The following is a 19542-nucleotide window of genomic DNA, read 5'->3' as shown; positions in this document are numbered from 1 at the left end:
GGGGCCGATATCACCCTTTTGACCTTTGACACCAGTTTCCCCGGTTGGCCCCACAAAACCTCTTGGTCCCATCTTGCCCGGCAGGCCTCTGCCGTCGTCACCCGGCTCTCCTTTTTGACCTGCATCACCCTTTGACCCTTGTAAAATTCCGACAATTGCAGCTGTTTCCTGGCAGCACGTTTGGCCCGTCTGAGACGCAGGACCATCACCGTCCGAGGCAACCGGCCCAGTAACGGAAGCTCGGAGGTTGACGGAGTTACCCAGAAGGAGGGCGATTGAAAGAACGGTTGCCACGAAGATCTTCATTCTGTACAGAATAACAATGATTAAACTGAAACAAATCAGGTGAGAATTTCTTTTAAATAAAAGTTTAAAAAAATAGCGACGAGTACAGAAAAAGGAAAAAATGTTGCAACCTGACGTCACTTTTTTCTTCATTATATCATCTCAATGAAGGTCATTCATTGCAAAAATGATGATCAGACATGAATCTGGGACTGAGAAACATTTCCATTTTTGTTAGGAAATACTTTTCTTGATCCTCCATAAACTTTGTACACAATCGCGGAAGTGGCGTCAGGTTGCAACCGTTTTTTTCGAGAAAAATATTGATGTCAGATAAACTGCAGAGTTAGTCTAACTCATGACAATCGGATTTGAAAACAAAACAAAACATGAGATTGAAGAAATCGCTGTTCAGAGAATGTGTTCTTCGTGATAACAGTGACGTATCAGGGGCTGGAGCTAACATTGATGAAAAGCATTGATGAATTGCATGTCGATAGGATAAAGCGCATTGGAGCTGTAGTATTTTTTTGGGGGGGGGGGGGGGGCGGAGCACATTTTGCCCCTTCCCAGGTCCTTATAGAATAATTAATTAAACATCACCACACCCACCTCGATGGTTCGTTCTTGAAGATCAGGTCCAAGAAGAGATCACAAGGAGTTCAGTGAAGGCTGAAAAACATACGAAGGAACACTGATTACCTTTTATACTTTAGTAACAAATAATATTTTATTATTCAATTTAGATAAACTCGTGAGTTTTTTTCTCATTTAATTTTGATGGCACAAATTGTTTTTATGGCACATTGTTGGATTTCTCACGACATTGACTGATGCTTGAAATTAGTCCAATATTTCTATTGAAACGTTTATTCAAATCGCCTGCATCTACTTACGACGCAGTAGTAAGTCATTCAAATTTCAATGTCACACCTTGCTCATTCAATATTTAAAAAATGGGCAAGCGTTTTGAACACCCGGTTGAATTTAGCGAAAGTTCGCAATTGTTCAGAGTATTTTCATTCACGAGTAAAAAAGTAGGCATCAAAACGTGACTTGTGCCTTGATTTTCTTGCGCTTTGGATTTCAGTCCCGCTCGAGAATTCAATTTGATGCGTACGTTTATAAAAGTAGCACGTGTTCAATGACATAAGTTGCTTAAGATGTTGTGTTATAGTGTTGCAAAACAGTTTAAAATTAATGACATGGCTTTTGAAAAAGTTTGATCAAGGAATTTACAGCTATTTCGAAGAAAATATTGAATGCCTAACAAATTTCAAAACAGAAGTTTAAAAATGTAAAATGTTAAAGTGATAGAAGAAAATACATTCTGAGCACTCAAAAGAGAGATCTGTATATGTAAACCGAAGTGAGCAGTTTGTTTATTGTTGTAATCACTCTGTGGAAATAAAAAGAGCGAATTATTTAATTTCCTTTCTTATCGCCAATGCGATTGACGTTTAGCGAATCGCTAATGCCAGATTAAGATGACTCCTGATTTTACTGCACTTTCGCTGAAAATGAATACTTCCTCTATAACAAATACGCCTACTCGGTGAAAACTCCAATAAAAAATAGAATGATTTTTTTAGCACGAAAAATGCTGTCCACACGCCTTTTGTTGTTGTAAATATCCCAAAAAATCGAACGCTCTAACTGCGACCATTTGAAGAGTAAACATTGCGACTTCATGAGTAAGTTGCGAAATTGGATGGGAAAACTATATTATGATTCACTGACGTTATAAACAATCACAAACGAATAACAACGTGATCAACGAACAACAAAGAATTAGAACGGTAATTGCGGACACAATTTAGTAAATCATGAGAACATGATTAAGAATATAACATTACATGTATATACATGCTAACTAATCCGCTTAAACAATAACTAGCAATTGATGCAATCAATACTTATTTTCATTAAGTTATTTTTTTACTTTTGTGAATCTAAGGCCAAAAAAAAAAAAAATCGGTCTCTGGTCAGACCAAAGTTCCGGAATTGACGCGGCCACGCGGCTTTTTTTTTTTTTTTTGCTTTTTTTTTTTTTCTTCAAGCTTGGATTGTACAGACAAGGTGGGTACTATTTTGCTTTTTTGGTGTCCTCATGTACATTGGTGTCCTCCGTGATTTGCCTTGGTGCTTTCGATCATTTGCCTTGGTGCAATTTCCCATTCCTTGGTGCTCTTTGTTAAAAACACATTGAGGAGGTGCGGAAATAGAGGGCGCTGTTGGAGCTACCGCGGAACATTTTGAAAAAAAAAAAGATCGACGCGCATGATTAAAATCGACGCGCGCGCTGACCAGAGACCGACTTATTATTTTTTGGGGCCTAATTGTGAATAGATCAAACAAAATGACAATTAAACTTAGCGTGTTTCGCCATTAGTTCGAGGCACCCTGGTGAATTTGACGAGGAATCTGATTGTCTGAGAATGAAATCTAAATTGATGGTGTTGCTATACAAAAAATGGCATGTCTAGCAACGGTTTGAGTGTCTGTATTATCAACATTGCTTTAGTTTAAAGATGCAGTTCCCGTACTATCTTCGAGTTTCACCTCCACAATTCATTTCAATTGCTATTTTTCTGAAAATATATAATATATTTACTTTTGAATTAGTAATGGAACGGAAAAAAATCCGACAAAGTTTAGTTACTGAATTATTGCTTCACAAACTTTAAATTATTGGCTGTCAGACAATAATTCGCTTCTCGCAGGGCGGGTTCAATTGTGCGCAAAAAATGAAAATTCCTTTGGCATGCAGACGCCCAAAATCGGATCAAAGTAGTTGTTTTTACCTTAATAACAAAACACATATACACATCGACAATTCGTAAGAGAAACAAATCTATTTTGAATAGCAAGGGGTATGCATCCCTTACTTTGAATAAAGGAAATTGAATTTGAATGCACATTGGACAAATTCGATCGGAAAACCTATATTAATGATAAATTTCCTTCAAGGACGTTCTCTGTTACAGTTTTGACAACAACGTTTATCGATGCACACAAAAAGATAAAGTCTGCCATTAAATAAACGCTCAATTCTGACAGTTGTGTGAGGATATGTCAAATAGCAGATACTCACCTGAATCAGTGTAACGTTCTTGAATTCTCTCACGAAAGGAATCCTCAGCACTCGAGCAGATTGCTGGCTGAAAATAATATCAACAAAAACGAGTCATTGAAAGTCAGATGGGAGATAACTTGGGGGGTGGTGGGGGAGGCATAGCTGAATTGTATCAGTAAAACGCCGCAAAAAATCTCTGTCGGGTGAAATGTGATTTGGATTGATTATTTATTCCGGTAGGAATTCGTTCATCAACGGCCCTGACTAGACTCACGTGCGGGCGGTGGTTTTTTTTTTTTGAGAAACATCTATACAAAAAAACAAGTTAAAATTAGTTAAGATCACTTGCAAATGTACAGAAAGTGTACTTCACAATAGAACTGGTTTCAAACAACCTGTAAAATTATTCCGCCTGATTAAGCGTAAAATAAAATAAGTAAAATGAAGGCTTTGCTGTTTTTTAAAATAGTGTGCCGGCTGGCACACTCTTTTGCGTGTGTAAGCAACGGCATCCAGTTGTGCATACGTTTACTCTTAAATGAGACTTGTATGTTTGCATGGTAAACATGTAAAAAAGAATATAAGGTTTGCGGTAACACCATGTGAATAATTTTGAGTTGTGTGGTTCTGAGAAGAATCAGTTGTTTACAATCATATTATTCCTTTATTTCTTTGGAATTTCATTCTAAAGTTGTATTTTAAAGATCGGACTTGGAAGTATCTTTTGTTATAAACTTAGTTTGGATTCAATGTTTAAGACTTTGTGTTTCTTAAATTTGATTGAAGAAGTGTATTTTAATCGATTGTATTTTTGTTGTTTTATTTAACAGGTTTGAAAGCCATTTTGATTTTAATCTGTAACTTTCTTTGGCACTGTGTTTTTAATTGTTTCAATTCTGGGTTTCGTTTAATAGTTTTACTGTGTGTTGGTCTTGGTTAAGGTTACACTGGTTTGGCTTTTGGTCATTGCTTTAGTATCAATAAAGTTATTTTTCTTATTTTTGTTTATTGAGGAAACCTACATTTTGAGTCACTGTCCCACTTCTTGCATTTCCTCGCGTCTTTACCCTATTCGATCATTAGATTAATTAGGTTTTCTTAAGTGAGTTCCCCCAGCATTTAGTTTTATTTAGTTTAGTCGAGCGGTCCATTTTTCCCGATTACATTTCCGCAAACCTTCGAAACTGCGTTTTCTCTTTTCTCAAAAGTATAGAATGCGCTGAAATTGCAACAGGTTACTAGATATACACCCTATACTTCAGATTTTGATCAATTTTGTTGCTTTTAACAAAAAAAAAACACCAAGGGCAAAAGATCCTATGTTCCTCTTAATTGTTCAACATTGCTCGAATTTGAAGTTGCAGGAGTCACAATTAAGGAGCATACATATTCTGCTTTAATTAATCGATCTCATGTCAAAAAATGTCCAAAAGACTCTCATTGCCGGAAAAAGTGTGAGTACATCGAACCAGGATTTCATGTTTGACAATTAAAATAATAAAGTAACATCGCAGCGGGGAACCTGATGTAAATCACAAGTGCGTAAAGTATTTGGAATAAGTACGAATCACGATCAATTTCAACTGTTCTGAATCACAGCAGGGAACCTGATGTACTGTACCCTTGACAAAAAAATGCAGCCAAAATGTGCTCAAAACCTAGTTCGCTATCCATAGCGACAAGAATCCAAATGAGTTTGCGAAGAAGTAAAGAAAACAGTCATTATTTTGACAATTTCGTTTTGAGAGTCCAAAATGGAAGTAGTAGCGGAAATATTGTCAGACAGGAATTCCTCATTCCGAACAACAAAAACCTGATATGTTTGTGTGATCGTGTACGACCCGATCACGGTTTTGAAATGGTAAGAATTATTTTATCCCTTTCTTTCCTTTTTTTTTTTTCCTTCTTTTTTATTCCAGGCAATAATTCTGTACGATTTTTTTTCCTCAACGGTACATGGTATAAACTGGAAACCTTGAACAAACACCAACCCTGAATCCGAAGTGAGTATATAACTCTGACGTCATAATGACGCCATCAGGTATCAAATTACAAACGATTTCAATGCCACAAGCTTATTGACAAAAAGAACAATCATGTTTACACTTTATAATCTGATAGATGATACCTTGATAAACATTTCTGATTTTCGAAAACAAAGTCGTCTGACCTTTCCTTCCGGGGTTATCCCGGTTAAATTAAAGATTTATGCAAACAATTAACCTTTAATTAAAAACAAATCTAATTCCTTCGAAACGGATCAAGGAAAAAAGATGAACTTGAACCCTGGTCCAAAATATTCAGGAAAAAGTTGTGACGGCATCATGACGTCATCGGTTATTTCAAACGATTCATCACGGTCAAATTTACTTCGAATTATAACTTTACAAAGAAATGGGGGCGTTCCCACTTTTTGTAATGTTGTGGGCATTGCCTCAGGCAAAAGCTTTTGTTCCCAGACATACCATCTGTTTGTCAAGTGTCAATCGAATGTGTCTCAGAAACTCAAAATATTCATCAGAGAGCATTTTGTTTTAGAAGGGATAATTGAGGCGACTAATCATCATGGCCAGGAGGATATTTTCATAAGGGATAATTAAGGAGACTAGCCATCACGTCTTGGAGGATATTTTTGAAGAGATAATTGAAGTACTAACCATCATTGCTTGGAAGATATTTTTAGAAGGGATAATTGAGGAGACAAACACTCATGACAAGGAGGTATTTTTGAGAAGGGATAATTGAAGAGTCTAATCATCTGGCCAGGAGGATATTTTAAGAAGGGATTATCGAGGAGACTAATCATCACGGCTAGAAGGCTATGTTTTTTTAGAAAGGACAATTGAGGAGACTAACCATCATGGCTAGGAGGATATTTGAGAATGGATAATTGAGGAAACTTATCATAACGGTTAGGAGGATATTTTTAGAAGGGATTATTTAATGAAAACCATCATGGTTCGGAGGATATTTTTTGAAGGGATAATTGAGGAGACTAATCATCATGGCTTGGAGGATATTTTTGTAGAAGAGATTATTGAACACACAATTTATCCACCACGGCTTGGAAGATACGTTTTAGATGTGATCATTAAGGAGACTAACCATCATGGCCTGGAGGATATTTTTTAGAAGGGCTAAATGAGGAGACTAACCATCATGACTAGGGGATATTTTTTTAAAGGGATAATTGAGGAGATTAATCATCACGGCTAGGAAGATATTTTTGAAGGGATAATGGGGGCAGACTAACTATCATTGCTTGGAGGATATTTTTTTAGAAGGGATAATTGAGGAGACTTATAATTACGGTTAGGAGGATATTTTTCAGAGGGATTAATGAATGAAAACCATCATGGCTCGGAGGATATTCTTTTGAAGGGATAATTGAGGAGACTTATCATCACGGCTAGGAAGATATTTTTGAAGGGATAATGGAGGAGACTAACTATCAATGCTTGGAGGATATTTTTTTAGAAGGGATAATTAAGGAGGCTATTCATCACGGTTAGGGGGATATTTTTCAGAGGGATTATTGAATGAAAACCATCATGGCTCGGAGGATAGTTTTTGGAGGGATAATTGAGGAGACTTGTCATCTTGACTTGGAGGATATGTTTCAGAAGAGATTATTGAACACACTTTCCATCACGGCTTGCAAGATATTTTTTGAGAAGGGATAATTGAGGATACTAATCATAACGGCTAGGAGGATATTTTTAGAAGGGATAATTGAGGAGACTAACCATCATGGCTAGGAGGATATTTTTAGAAGGGATAACTGAGGAGACAAACCATCATGGCTAGGAGGATATTTTTAGAAGAGATTATTGAACACACAATCCATCACGGCTTGGAAGATTTTTGAGGAGACAAGGAGATTTTTGAGAAGGAATAGTTGAGGAGACTTCTCATCATGGCTAGGAGGATATTTTTATTTAGAAGGGCTTATTGAAATAAAAAAAATCACGGCTTGGAGAATATTTTTCAGACGAGATTATTGAACAGACAAACCATCAATGCTTGGAAGATAATTTTTAGATGTGATCATTGAGGAGACTAACCATCATTGCTTGGAGGATATTTGTTTTTAAAAGGGATGATTGAGGAGGCTAATCACCACGGCTAGGAGGTTTTTTTTTAACGGGATAATTGAGGTGACTTATCATCACGGCTAGGAGGATATTTTAAGAAGGGATTATTGAAATGAAAACCATCATGGCTTGGAGGATATTTTTAGAAGAGAAAATTGAAGTGACTATAACCATCATCACGGTGTCACACGTAAATCCGACTCCTATGAAAATCGGACCCCTATTTCCCTATTATTGGTTGATCCCTCGCACGTGACAGGTCACTCTCACGAAACGATCCTAAAAATAGCATAGTATCGTACTCACGCGTGCGCAGTACTACCAATGAGTCCACATTTCATGGAGTCGGATATTCACGCTACACCGGCAGTTCGGCAGTTTCACGCATAAAAAAGTACGCCCTCTGTTGGCGAGATGGAGTTAGTGGTAATACCACGTGACAACCTAGCGCGATGTAAATAAACCTTACGCACAGCGCTAGCGATCCCTTTGTTTCGTTGGTGGATTTAAATACCCCGCGAAAGATATAAAAATTGATTGGTTTATTAAAATGAATATGCAACAGATTACCAAATAAGGCTTTACAAACCATCAATGAAGTTATGTACGGTCGACAGTTGCCATCTAGCGTGCACAAATTATGATAATGTGTGTTTTTTATGCAGCGTGTGACTTGTGACCTGGTACGATTTTAGTCCGAGTAACTTGGACCCAACTTATTTGGACATGGTCTGGCGATAGTGGGGTCCAAGCTAATACCGCGACCTGGACAACATCATCCTGTCACTGTCCCAAAAACCAACATAATGAGTCACGTTTGTAAACACATACACTGTACATGTGCATTTCGAACTGTAAAAGGGAATCGGGAACCAGCTTGAACTGGTACCCGCCATAAAAGCTGCGCTAGTTCCCGACTCCCTATTATCGTTTGAAATGCACATGTGTTTACAAACGTGATCCAGTCTACTCATTATCATAATCGATGCGTCGCGCGCGCTCGGTAACGGAATCGCACTCGGGATACGGGGACCATCGAATGTACGCTGGGCATGTAGAGGTTAACGTGTTCAAGATCGCGAGGGGAGCTCTCCGAAATGAACGGAAAATTTCACTTTTTTTCCGGATCGTAAGTAAACTTCAGTACAACCATCTTAAAGGGAATGTACATCATTTGCTTTTGCTGTAATTTTCAGAAATGAACTATTTAGGGGTTAGTATAATAGATCAAATATTGTTACACTGACATTTTTGAAGTTTGTGTACGAAAAGGTGATAAAACCAAGAAAAACAAAATGTTCAAGTAGTCTGGTTCCCTGACTCCACAAAAGATAAAATGGATCAATGTATAGATGATGGAAAATTGTAAGGCAAGGGAACCAGTCTAGCTGGCCTGCACCCGTTCATGAACACGTAATCAATAGCAAACAAAATTGGACTGAAAAATGGTAAATTTGGAGCAGTAGTTGAAAAATAGTTAGGTTTTTCCAACGCTGGTCGGCCGACCACCGTTGGAAATGTATACAAAAATACAATTTTCTTGAAAATGACTTCACACCAGGTGCCATATTTTACAAGATGCTTGAGACTGTCATTTACCAACATCCTAGTAAGGTATTTCGTAAAAACTTGGTAGTTTTATTTTTCGATGTTTGCAAATGTTGTATATTCCCTTTAATTATCGATGTCTACTTGTACCTTAGGTGGCATATCTAGTAATTTGGAGGCCGTTTTAAAGGTGAAATCTGATGTTTTTTGTTGGAAATGTTGGTTTTTGGGACAGTGACAGGATGATGTTGTCCAGGTCGCGGTATTAGCTTGGACCCCACTATCGCCAGACCATGTCCAAATGTTAAAAAAGGCGATAAGTTGGGTCCAAGCTACTCGGACTAGTACGATTTAGCGTTTTCGTGCCGTCATTTCCACTTCGAGAAAACATCATTTATAAAGTAAAATGCAGTTTTGTGACGCATAGCCTACTTGGTCAATCTATCAATAAATGAGTTATCTAGGTTCACGTTGATATGGACGAAAGGTTTGGGACGACATGCTTTCGTGAGATTTTAGCCAATATTGATGGTGAATAAAACAGGAATTCGTCAAGTCGCAACGTACGAAGTGTACATGTGTCATGGCGTGACGAGTGGGGACCTTCGTGGCCATGTTTTGGCATGATTTCGGAGATTCAGACGGAAATCTCAAAGGTAAGCCTATAGATTATGTATTTACTCTGCTCAGAAGATGTAGTTTTTGTAGTTTCTCCTTGTTTTTAGCCTGCGACACAAGGATTTTGTGTACGTACGCCGCGCCATGACAGGAAGTTATTACAGTAATGTTGTACATGAAACAGTCGTAGCGTAGGCGCCTTGAGCTATCCCACAGCACGCACTTTTGGACGACGCAACGACTCGTGTATGTAGAAGACTTTCATCTAAGAAATATTTCTGCCCAGTGTGCCTTGCTAGTTGCTATTACCCAGAAAATCGTATTCGTAATAAATAATCACAATGCATTCCTTAATCCTAACAGTAACAGTCCTGAATCCTCCAATTTCATTATGATTTTTAAATTTCATGTAAATTTTAGTCAGCGTGGTCAGGATTTGCTGGCAATGGCATGCATCATGCAGGAACATGAATGATGATGGAGGAATGGAGGTCATTCTTTGCAGGCAGGAGCCTGACATTGTTCTTGAAAACTTCTCAAGGAAACTGTGTACTGTACATGTATGTTCTAAATGCGTAAACAAAGGATTTGACATGTAGGCCCTACATGTAGGTTACATTGCCAGGGCCGTCAATACATTAGGCTATTTCTTTTTTGCCCTCACTCAGTCATATAATTGTACTTTTTTTTTTGTAATTGAATTAATGTATTCTACAAATTGTAGAATTTTTTTCCATTAATTTCAAATTTGACCTGGGACTAAAATGACTTGAGACTTACCCCCTTAGTTGACATTGGACCGACTTTTATACATTTGTACCTGGGACCAAGTTGACCTGGAAGTGGAACTGAGTTGGCCATGCTGTCTCAGACGGTCAGACCCGTCTGTTAGGGACCGAGTTGGTAACAGTGGTTGTTGGGTACGGAGTTTACTCGAAACCCATGTAATGCATGCTCTTGTTCTTGTTGTGTACAAACACAAACGTCACGTAACTGTACATGAACTTGAATGTGTACTTTAATTTGCCATCTAGACCTATTGGTTGTCTCTCGGACGCTGTGGAGGAGGTTTGCCTACAGTTCTTCTTATGCGGAGTGTACGGCATTCCACCATGACACGCAGATGACGTACCCTGCCCTGACGAAGGATACCTTCAGAAAATTTGACAATTTTCATCGGTGAGCATCTTGATATTATTTTACTTAGAAATTGATCATGGCATGTATGTACATGCATGTACATACATCATGTACAAGTACATGTTTACATGTACATTGTACATGTATGTCTGTGCCTATAGAAAAAGATAAAATATGAAACTTTCTTATCTTCTATAGTTTTTAACACTCATATTCAATGCAAGAAAAATCCCAGCAAAGGCACAGACAACAATCTTGAAAATAACCTGGCAATAATTTTCAACAGAGACTTTTGAGACGCTTCCTTTTACCTGTCCTTTTCATTTTTTTTACGTCACATTTAACCTAATGTGCACATGTTCAAATTGACGTCAACACCAGAAAAGGACTGGTGTATTTGCTGTCACCATGCATCTCAAAGTATCCCTTTGACTTTGTTCCATTTGTTATATTCTTGTTGTGCTTTCAGGTTTTGAAGAGTTTCTTCCTATTTCTGGATTGAAGATGGCAACGACATGCATGGCCGGGTATAATGGACAAGCTTTGGATTCCTCCGCATCTGATCTGTACTACCCACCCATTGCAATTGAACTCCGTATCAGTTCCTGACCATGCCATGACATGGCCATGTTCATTCAAACAGCCCAACCCCCACTCTGAACCTTTCTAAATAGTCCATGGTGTGGAGTACATGTACAAATACTTTTAGTGTGATCTGAATTGGGAGTGGTAGGTGTAGTGTGTTCGCTGCCTCCCTGTCCCAGATGCTTGAATAACATAGTTGACTTAAACATTTCATAATGAATATCTTACTGCCGGGGGGGTTGAGAGAATTGAGATAGTTTGGGAATTTCGGAGATAACTGGAGGTAATCTTTGATCAGGACAGTTTCTGTTTTGTCCTTATTGCCATTTCAGATGGTATATATCTTGTCAATGTCACCACAAACTGACACTTGCGCACACTTGAGTATTTACAGATTCGGGATATTTTGGGTTTCACAAAATGACATCCCCCACAGTGCAACACTTTTAGAGTGCACCCATGCATTTTCGGTTTCACGAACTGACACTGATCTTAATTTTACCAATTAAATCGCTTTTTAATGAAAAATTTGTACATGTATAATCGCACAAGTACACGGATATTGCCGCATCATGCTTGGGTGTCAGTTCGTGAAAACAAAAATGTACGGGGTGCGCTCTAAAAGTGCCGCACTGTGGCGGATATCAGTTCGTAAAACCCAAAATATCCCGGTTCTGTAAACACGCGCGCGTACAGCGCACACACGGGTGCGAGAGTGTCGTTCGTAGTGACGATGACAATCTGTACCTGATTTCATGAAACTTATTGTAACCTACGATGCATCGTTGTATCCCTAGGATGACGCATCCTGTGATTCATTTTACAAAATATGCTGTAAGTGCGACACGTCGTAGTGTATTCAAAGGACAAAAGGTGACTACATGTACATGTTCATGTATTTTCATGTTATGTTTTTATTCAAAGTACAGTAGTCGTCGAAAAGTCAACAAAGAGTCGTCGATTGTACTTGTGAAAACTTTTCTAAAATATTTAACAAAATTGACGATGTATGATGCATTCACACTGGAAAAGAACTTCACAGTGGACTGTGTTTGCATCAAATTGTGAAGCGATGTAGTGCTTTGTAAATCTGGGGGGGGGGGGGCAGGTCATCCAGGTACGTGTACACGTACGTATGTGAAATTTTAATTAAGCGAAAATTTGAAACCTGAAATTGCCATCACCACCACTTATGAAATAGTGCAGTTGAACTGCAAGCTCCTTTCTCCAACAAAATATTAATAATAAATAAATATAAAAAACCTTTACTGTCTTCAGGTGTGAGGGTATGCTTAAATCCATTTGCCCTTTCATAAAGTTGAATTTTTGAATCACTTTCTTGAATCAACTGCAACTACCCTACTTAATTTTTCAGACTTTTCATAGTTTTATAAATTGCCAAACCTGATTTCACTAGTTGAGTTCATGCCTGCATTACATGTGCACTTTATTTACTTGTAAAATATGGCTGTTGTGAAGTTTCACTTCTGTAAATGAAACTTTTTTTTTAAATGATATGGATTGGTTGTGAAATAAAGAATGCGTTTATTGCCAAACAAAAACCTATTTGTTATTGTTTTGTTTAAGCTATAGATCCAATTAATTGTCAGCAGCTTCCCCCAGAAAATTAAGAGGAAAGAGTGTCTAGCTATACTGATGGCAAATTCATGCTTGGTTTTGGATTGTGCTGCTTTAATATGCTGTACAACACTCACTCACTGTACACTAAACATTTGTGAATTTCGGATTGTGTGTTTATTTTGTCCACAGTGAGTGTTTTCTTCTAAAGACAGATATAGATGGTTCTTTATTTCTATGTAATCTGTTTTGCATTTTATGCATTTTTTTTTCAATGTCTTGCGATCGTCCCGAATGCGATGGTTTTACGTACGTACACATGTACAATGTACATGTACATGTACATGTGTACATGTTGTACGGCGCTTTTGTGTACACAACACACGCGGCGCTAGGCCAGTTGGTACCCGCGCGCCAGTTTGCATGTATTAGTGGGATACTAGATCGTAAACCAGCGATGCATTGTAGTCTGACTTTCAACGTCTATATTTTATTTTAAAATGTCGACCCGACCAAGAAAAAGTATGATTTGGCTATTTTCATAACTGAATAATGGTATCAACATAAAGATTTCTTCTGAAAAACTGCGTTTCGCTTTTATTGAAGGCTTTTAAAAGTCTTCGATACGCGAATAAATTCATCCCGCATTGCAAAAATGTTGGCGAAAATTCCCCTAAAACACACCTTAGCATATAAATTATACCCCTTTCTCATTTATTCCTAAAGAAAACATCATATCCCGTCATTGCCTCTCATTTATGATAATAAAACATATTTCTAAAGTGTCTAATTTTGACATTATTTGGGACGAAACATCGATGTTTTTTTTGTATGTGGACGGCGCCATGTTGTGTGACGTCACCGGCATCATTGGAGTTCACAAATACAGCACTAACGCATTACAGAACCTTTTTGTGTGTACGCGCTATGCATGTGGAACTGCCGTGTCATGGCTTGGAGGATATTTTCTAGAAGGGATAATTGCGGAGACTCACACTCATGACAAGGAGGTATCTTTTTAGAAGGGATTATTGAAATGAAAACCATCATGGCTTGGAGGATACTTTTTTTAGAAGGGATAATTGAGGAGACTAACCATCATGGCTTGGAGGATATATTGAGAAGGGATAATTGAGGAGACTAACCATCATGGCTAGGAGGATATTTTTTAGAAGGGATAATTGAGGAGACTTATCATCCTGGCAAGGAGGATATGTTTTAGATGTGATAATTATTAAGGAGACTAACCATCATGGATAGGAGGATCTTTCCTAAAGGGATAATTATTGTGGCGACTAATCATCACTGCAAGGAGGATTTTTTTGATAGAGATTATTGAAATGAAAACCATCATGGCTTGGATGATATATTTTAGAAGGGATAATTGAGGAGACTAATCACCACGGCTAGGAGGATATTTTAGAAGGGAAAATTGAGGAGACTAAACATCATGGCTAGGAGGAATTTTTTGGAAGGGATTATTGAAATAAAAACCATTGTGGCTTGGAGGATATTGTTTTAGAAGGGATAATTAAGGAGACTAACCATCATGGCTTGGAGGATATTTGTTAAGAAGGGATAATTGAGGAAACTAACTATTATGAATGGGAGAATTTTTTTTAGAAGAAATTATTGAACGCACAAACCATCACGGCTTGGAAGCTATTTTTTTTAGAATGGATAATATTTTAGGATAGTAATCATCATGGCTTGGAGAAATTTTTTTTAGACGAGATTATTGAACAGACAAAGCATCACGGCTTGGAAGATATTTTTTAGATGTGATCATTGAGGAGGCTAACCATCATGGCTAGGAGGATATTTTTAGAAGGAATAATTGAGGAGACTATGGCTTGGAGGATATTTTTTTAGAAGGGATAATTGAGAAGCCTAACCATCATGGCCAGGATTATTTTTTTTCGTAGAGGTAATTGAATGACGTTTTCTGGTTTCTAATTTTGATCAAAAATATTAAATGCATGGAAAAAAAGGAACAGTCTCCTACCAAATCACTGCTCTATTCTGATGCTTGAATGAAGAAAATTTTAACAGACACTCACCTAAGCACAGTTCTTGAATTCTCTCGCGGAAGCACTCTTCAACACTTGAGCGGATTGCTGGCTGAAAAAAATACCAACAAAAATATGAGTCATTAAAAATCCTCTAGGAGATAACTTGGAGTCTGGTGGGGAGGCATAGCTGAATTCCACAAGTACAATACGGCCAAAAAAATGTCTGTACAGTGAAAATGTAATTTGGGTTGACTATTTATCTCAAATGCGTTCTCCAAAAATCAAATCTATCCATGAATTCTACAAAATGCATCCAGCTATTGAACTTGTATAAAACTGTGTGCATCATCATGATCCAGTGCGTTTGTGTTTGCGCCCTCTAGTCTATTCTGACCAGTGACACTTTTATCCTGCAATGCTTAAAAGTAACTTGATGAAACCGGAATGGCGCACTGTGAACTATAGCAAAATGCCAGTTGAACAACAAAGTTCAAAGGCACTGAGAATATCCACAAATAATAACACATATAAGACCGGCATTTTGAGGTGTCCGGATACCTGTATACGTTCTTCCGTGACCAACTTCCGCATAACTTTTCATTCTGATTGAGTTTGAGTGATATCCGGAAATAATATGAGTACATTGCACTAGGATTTCATGTTTGGAAATTTAAACGATAAAGTCAATAGGGAAAAAAGGAGGCAAAAAATAAGAGTGTGCTTGATCATGCCAAAAATATTGGCCAGGTTATAAAGAGTCCAGGTTTTGAGAGACTTTTTTTTGGAAACCGAAAATGTGAAACACCGATTTGTAGTTCCTCTGAAATATTATTTTGAATGATCAATACATCTTTACTGTTCTGAATCACAGCAGGGAACTTGATGTTTTATACTTGCGAAAAACTGCGGTCAGAAAACAGTCCAACCTAACAGTCGAACCTAAATAAAAAAGCCCATAAATGTGACTTCGTAGTGTATTATCCATATCGACAAGAATCCAAATGATTTTTGTTCAAGAAGTAAAGAAACCAGTAAGTATTTGGACAATTTGTTTTTGAGAGTGCACAATGGAAGTAGTAGCGGAAATATTGCCAGACAGGAATTCCTCATTTTTATTGCCTTGAAATTTGAACTCGCAAAACCGTGGTCTGCATCCGCACCAACTGTTTACATTATAAGAGCTGAAATAAAATAGCTCGATAATTTACAAAAGTGTTTGAAATTAACTCTTTCAGACGGGCTTAGTGAATGTTATGCACAAACAAAGTCCGTCTGAACAAGTTAATTTCAAACACATTTGTAAATTATCGCAATACTTTATCAACTCCAAAGTGGTCGTTGGGAAAAGGCACAACTTCTGGATCGGAATTAGCGCGCTGGTTTTGCTGTTAGCAGACGTGTATCAGAGTCATAGTGAAATGAAAAAGAACAATTTGTTCATAAAAATCTTGGGTTTTTTTTTCAGTCCTCAAGCTACCACATTTTCACAAGCACACAAAGACGTGAAAAATATCAAGCCTACCACCGCGCTCGCTGTTTGGAGAATCATTGAATCAGCAACATTCAACAAAATCTGAATCCCGCATTGATTCAAACACATTTGGGCAAAAGACAACAAATGTCTTCAGAAGAAAAATGATTGTTTCAAACACTCACCGAGCAAAATCTTGTTCTTGCAGTCAGTTCTCTCTCTGGTTGTCGTCTGAAGGTGACCTGTGGTTGATATGAAGGGTGGACGGCCCCACATGTCTTAAATAGTGCCATCGATTTCCTGAGCAGTGACTAAAAACTCGGACCTGGATTGTGATTGCATGGCTCCTGTGCGCTGTCAATCACACATCACCGACTCGCTTCATATTAATGATATGAAAGCAATGTTAATGTCGTTGAGGCTATAAAGTCACCATAAAAAACTAGTCACCGAGATTGAAATGGCCGCTTCTTATTGGTGGATATTGTATGGATGTCGGTGACACATCCAAACATGGAATTTATGATTGACACACACAACCTGTCAGTCACAGACCACTCACTTGTGGTCACCGACTTGTCGTCACCGACTTGTCACCGACAAACTGTGATTGGTGGATAGACAAGTGACGTATACACTGGCCGTGATTCATTCAATGTACAGTTGGCGCTTCAGTCTATTAAATTGTGTGGATATATTCGGGATTATATGAGGAATTAAATCGTACTCAAGCCAGCGGCGAACCTTGGGTTTTACTTAGGGTAGGGCACCTGGGGTGCGTTATTTTTTTCGAAGGCTGCAATAAATGCAAAATAAACGTATTATTACAACAGTTAATGTTTTAATTCAGGTTTTCAAAATGGGGCGGGGGAGGGCTGGGGCCGGCTTCCACAGGGGGTGGGGGTATATGCCCCGTGTCCCCGTAGTTATGCCCCTGAGGTAGGCTTTGCTCCTTGATTGGGACTTTGAGGAAATAAAATACAGTTAAATAAAGTTCCATGAACTTTACGCATCATATACGGCCCGTGTATAATCGTGGCCTTCTAAATGTGGAAAAGGTTTTTACACTTTAATATCTCCCAGTTCGAATAATCATTTCCAGAAATGTTAGAATGCATGACCGGTGATGATGGACCTAAAAATCAAACGTTCACTACTTAAAATAATGACACAGTTCCAAAAAAGCATGTAAAGTGATTTAAAATCCCCCCATATCAACGAGAAAGGCTTGTATGGAACGACCAGACTTCCTACATTTGCTAGTTTGTGGCCTCCGCATAAAGCGCACGATTCACCCTGAACTAGCCCGGTTGATATCCGGACAAATCACACCAGAGTTTGCCATTCTGTATTGCGAGCCACCTCGATTTATAATAATCTCTGAAGCAATGACGTAGCGACGATGGGGGTGGGTGGGATAGTTGAACGACCACATGCCCCCCTTCCCCCTCCCTCCCCCATACCAGTGGGACCATACCATACACGTAAATGACAAAGCCACTTGTCTGATTAGGGGCCTTACATGGCTTTGTTCCGAACCGGGCACGAAGCCTATGTTTACAAAACGACCGAAAGTCACCGAGGTCATGATGAGACATACCGAGGTTTCCCAAACTCCGGCTTCGTTCCGTAAACCGGTTTCGGACATGGGGTTTGCCATAGAGCTGGATCCGGTATTGGAGTGAAGCTAGGATTTGGAAAACCTCGCTTGTAGCTTGTAGGGTACATGAACAATACTGTCTAGTCTCCGTTCAAACGGCTCGCTGTTTCGCCACTCGGTTAACTACCGCCGCAATCTCTTGTTAATATTTGCGGAACACCAACTTGGAAAGTTGGAAAAGCTGGGGTGGAGGGGTTGGGCTGGACGCTAGCCCAGTGGACTCCTCCGTTGTGTACAATTCAATGTAGACGCGACGTCCAACCTGGGCTAGGCTGGCGCCACTGACTATTGAGGGCACTGTTATGAATTGCACAGACTTGCACAACAAATACACAACAACCAACCAGACACTATGCCAGATGGAGCAAAATTGTTGTTCACAACATGACAAAGTGGAAGGAACTGAAGGTGATATTCGATAAGGAAATAGCCGCAGCTGTGGAGAATGAAGCGATTTTTGGCAGAAGGAATCCCTCGGTTGGACTGGGGTTATCGTGGTGATGCTCTTGCTAGATAGAGTGTTCGAGATAGGTCAGCAAAAAAAGCTATGGTCATGGTGTTTGAAGGTTCAAGTGTAGTCCGCGGACCGTAGCCTAACTTGGAGTTGGACCCTAGCCGGCATAAATGTGGCCAATTAACTGGACTACCTCCGCCAATAAAGGCCACACTTCCACCATGTCCATCATGTACAAAAACATGTCAAACTTTGTCAAATTTTGATATTCACATTTAGGCCTAGTTTGTACAGATTGTACTTAATTTTTGGTTAAGAAATTACTCACCATGCTCACCCTCTTTTGTCATGTTTGAGCTGCCTTTTTCAGATGTCTAATTTTCGTGAATTTCATGTTGAAATTTGATACGCGAACGTGGTGCAAACGAATCTGAAAGAAAAAGAGACATCTTAAAAAGGCAGCCACTTTCTGATTAGGCTATAAAGAGGGTGAGTAGGCTTCTAAAGCAAAAATAAACTACAAATTAAGCCTAAATGTGCAATCAAAATTTGACAAAGTTTGACATGTTTTTGTATATGGTGGAAGTGTGGCCTTTATTTACGGAGGTAGTCCAGTAAATTGGCCACATTTATGGGCTAAGTTGGACCCAACTTATCGCCTTTGTAACATTCGGACATGGTCTGGCGATAGTGGGGTCCAAGCTAATCCCCGTATATGCCGAGCAACACAATTTTGTCTTTTGACCCAAAAATCCAACATTGCCCAACAAAAACATCAGATTTCACCCTCAAAACGGCCTCCAAATTACTAGATACGCCACCTGAGGTTCAAGTAGACATCAATAATTAAGATGGTTGTACTGAAGTTTACTTACGATCTGAATGAAAAGGGAAATTTCCCATTCAATCCCGAGAGCTCCCCTTGCAATCGTGAACACGTTCAATTTCAGATTCATGTTAATATTTTGAACGATGCGATGTGGTCTTCATGCCCAGCATACATTGTACATTCAATGGTCCC

General features: G+C 38.7%; 1 long non-coding RNA gene across 4 annotated transcripts; it reads left to right on the top strand.

Moving 5' to 3' along the window:
- The first annotated feature begins 7859 nt into the window (after positions 1 to 7859).
- LOC119739272 lies at positions 7860 to 12455 on the top strand. Of its 4 annotated transcripts, none has more exons than XR_005272554.1 (4): positions 7860 to 8138; positions 9548 to 9659; positions 10656 to 10800; positions 11231 to 12455. It is a non-coding gene; the product is annotated as an uncharacterized LOC119739272 (long non-coding RNA). The 4 variants fall into 4 exon arrangements; XR_005272553.1 differs by lacking the exon at positions 7860 to 8138 and adding an exon at positions 8546 to 8584; XR_005272555.1 differs by lacking the exon at positions 7860 to 8138 and having other exon boundaries at positions 9257 to 9659; positions 11231 to 12180; positions 12212 to 12455.
- Positions 12456 to 19542: the final 7087 nt, after the last annotated feature.

The sequence above is a fragment of the Patiria miniata genome, unplaced genomic scaffold, assembly GCF_015706575.1.
Source record: "Patiria miniata isolate m_02_andy unplaced genomic scaffold, ASM1570657v1 HiC_scaffold_10, whole genome shotgun sequence".
NCBI lineage: Eukaryota > Metazoa > Echinodermata > Asteroidea > Valvatida > Asterinidae > Patiria > Patiria miniata.
Note: the sequence above shows the minus strand (reverse complement) of the source record. Positions and strands in the feature narration are given on the sequence as shown.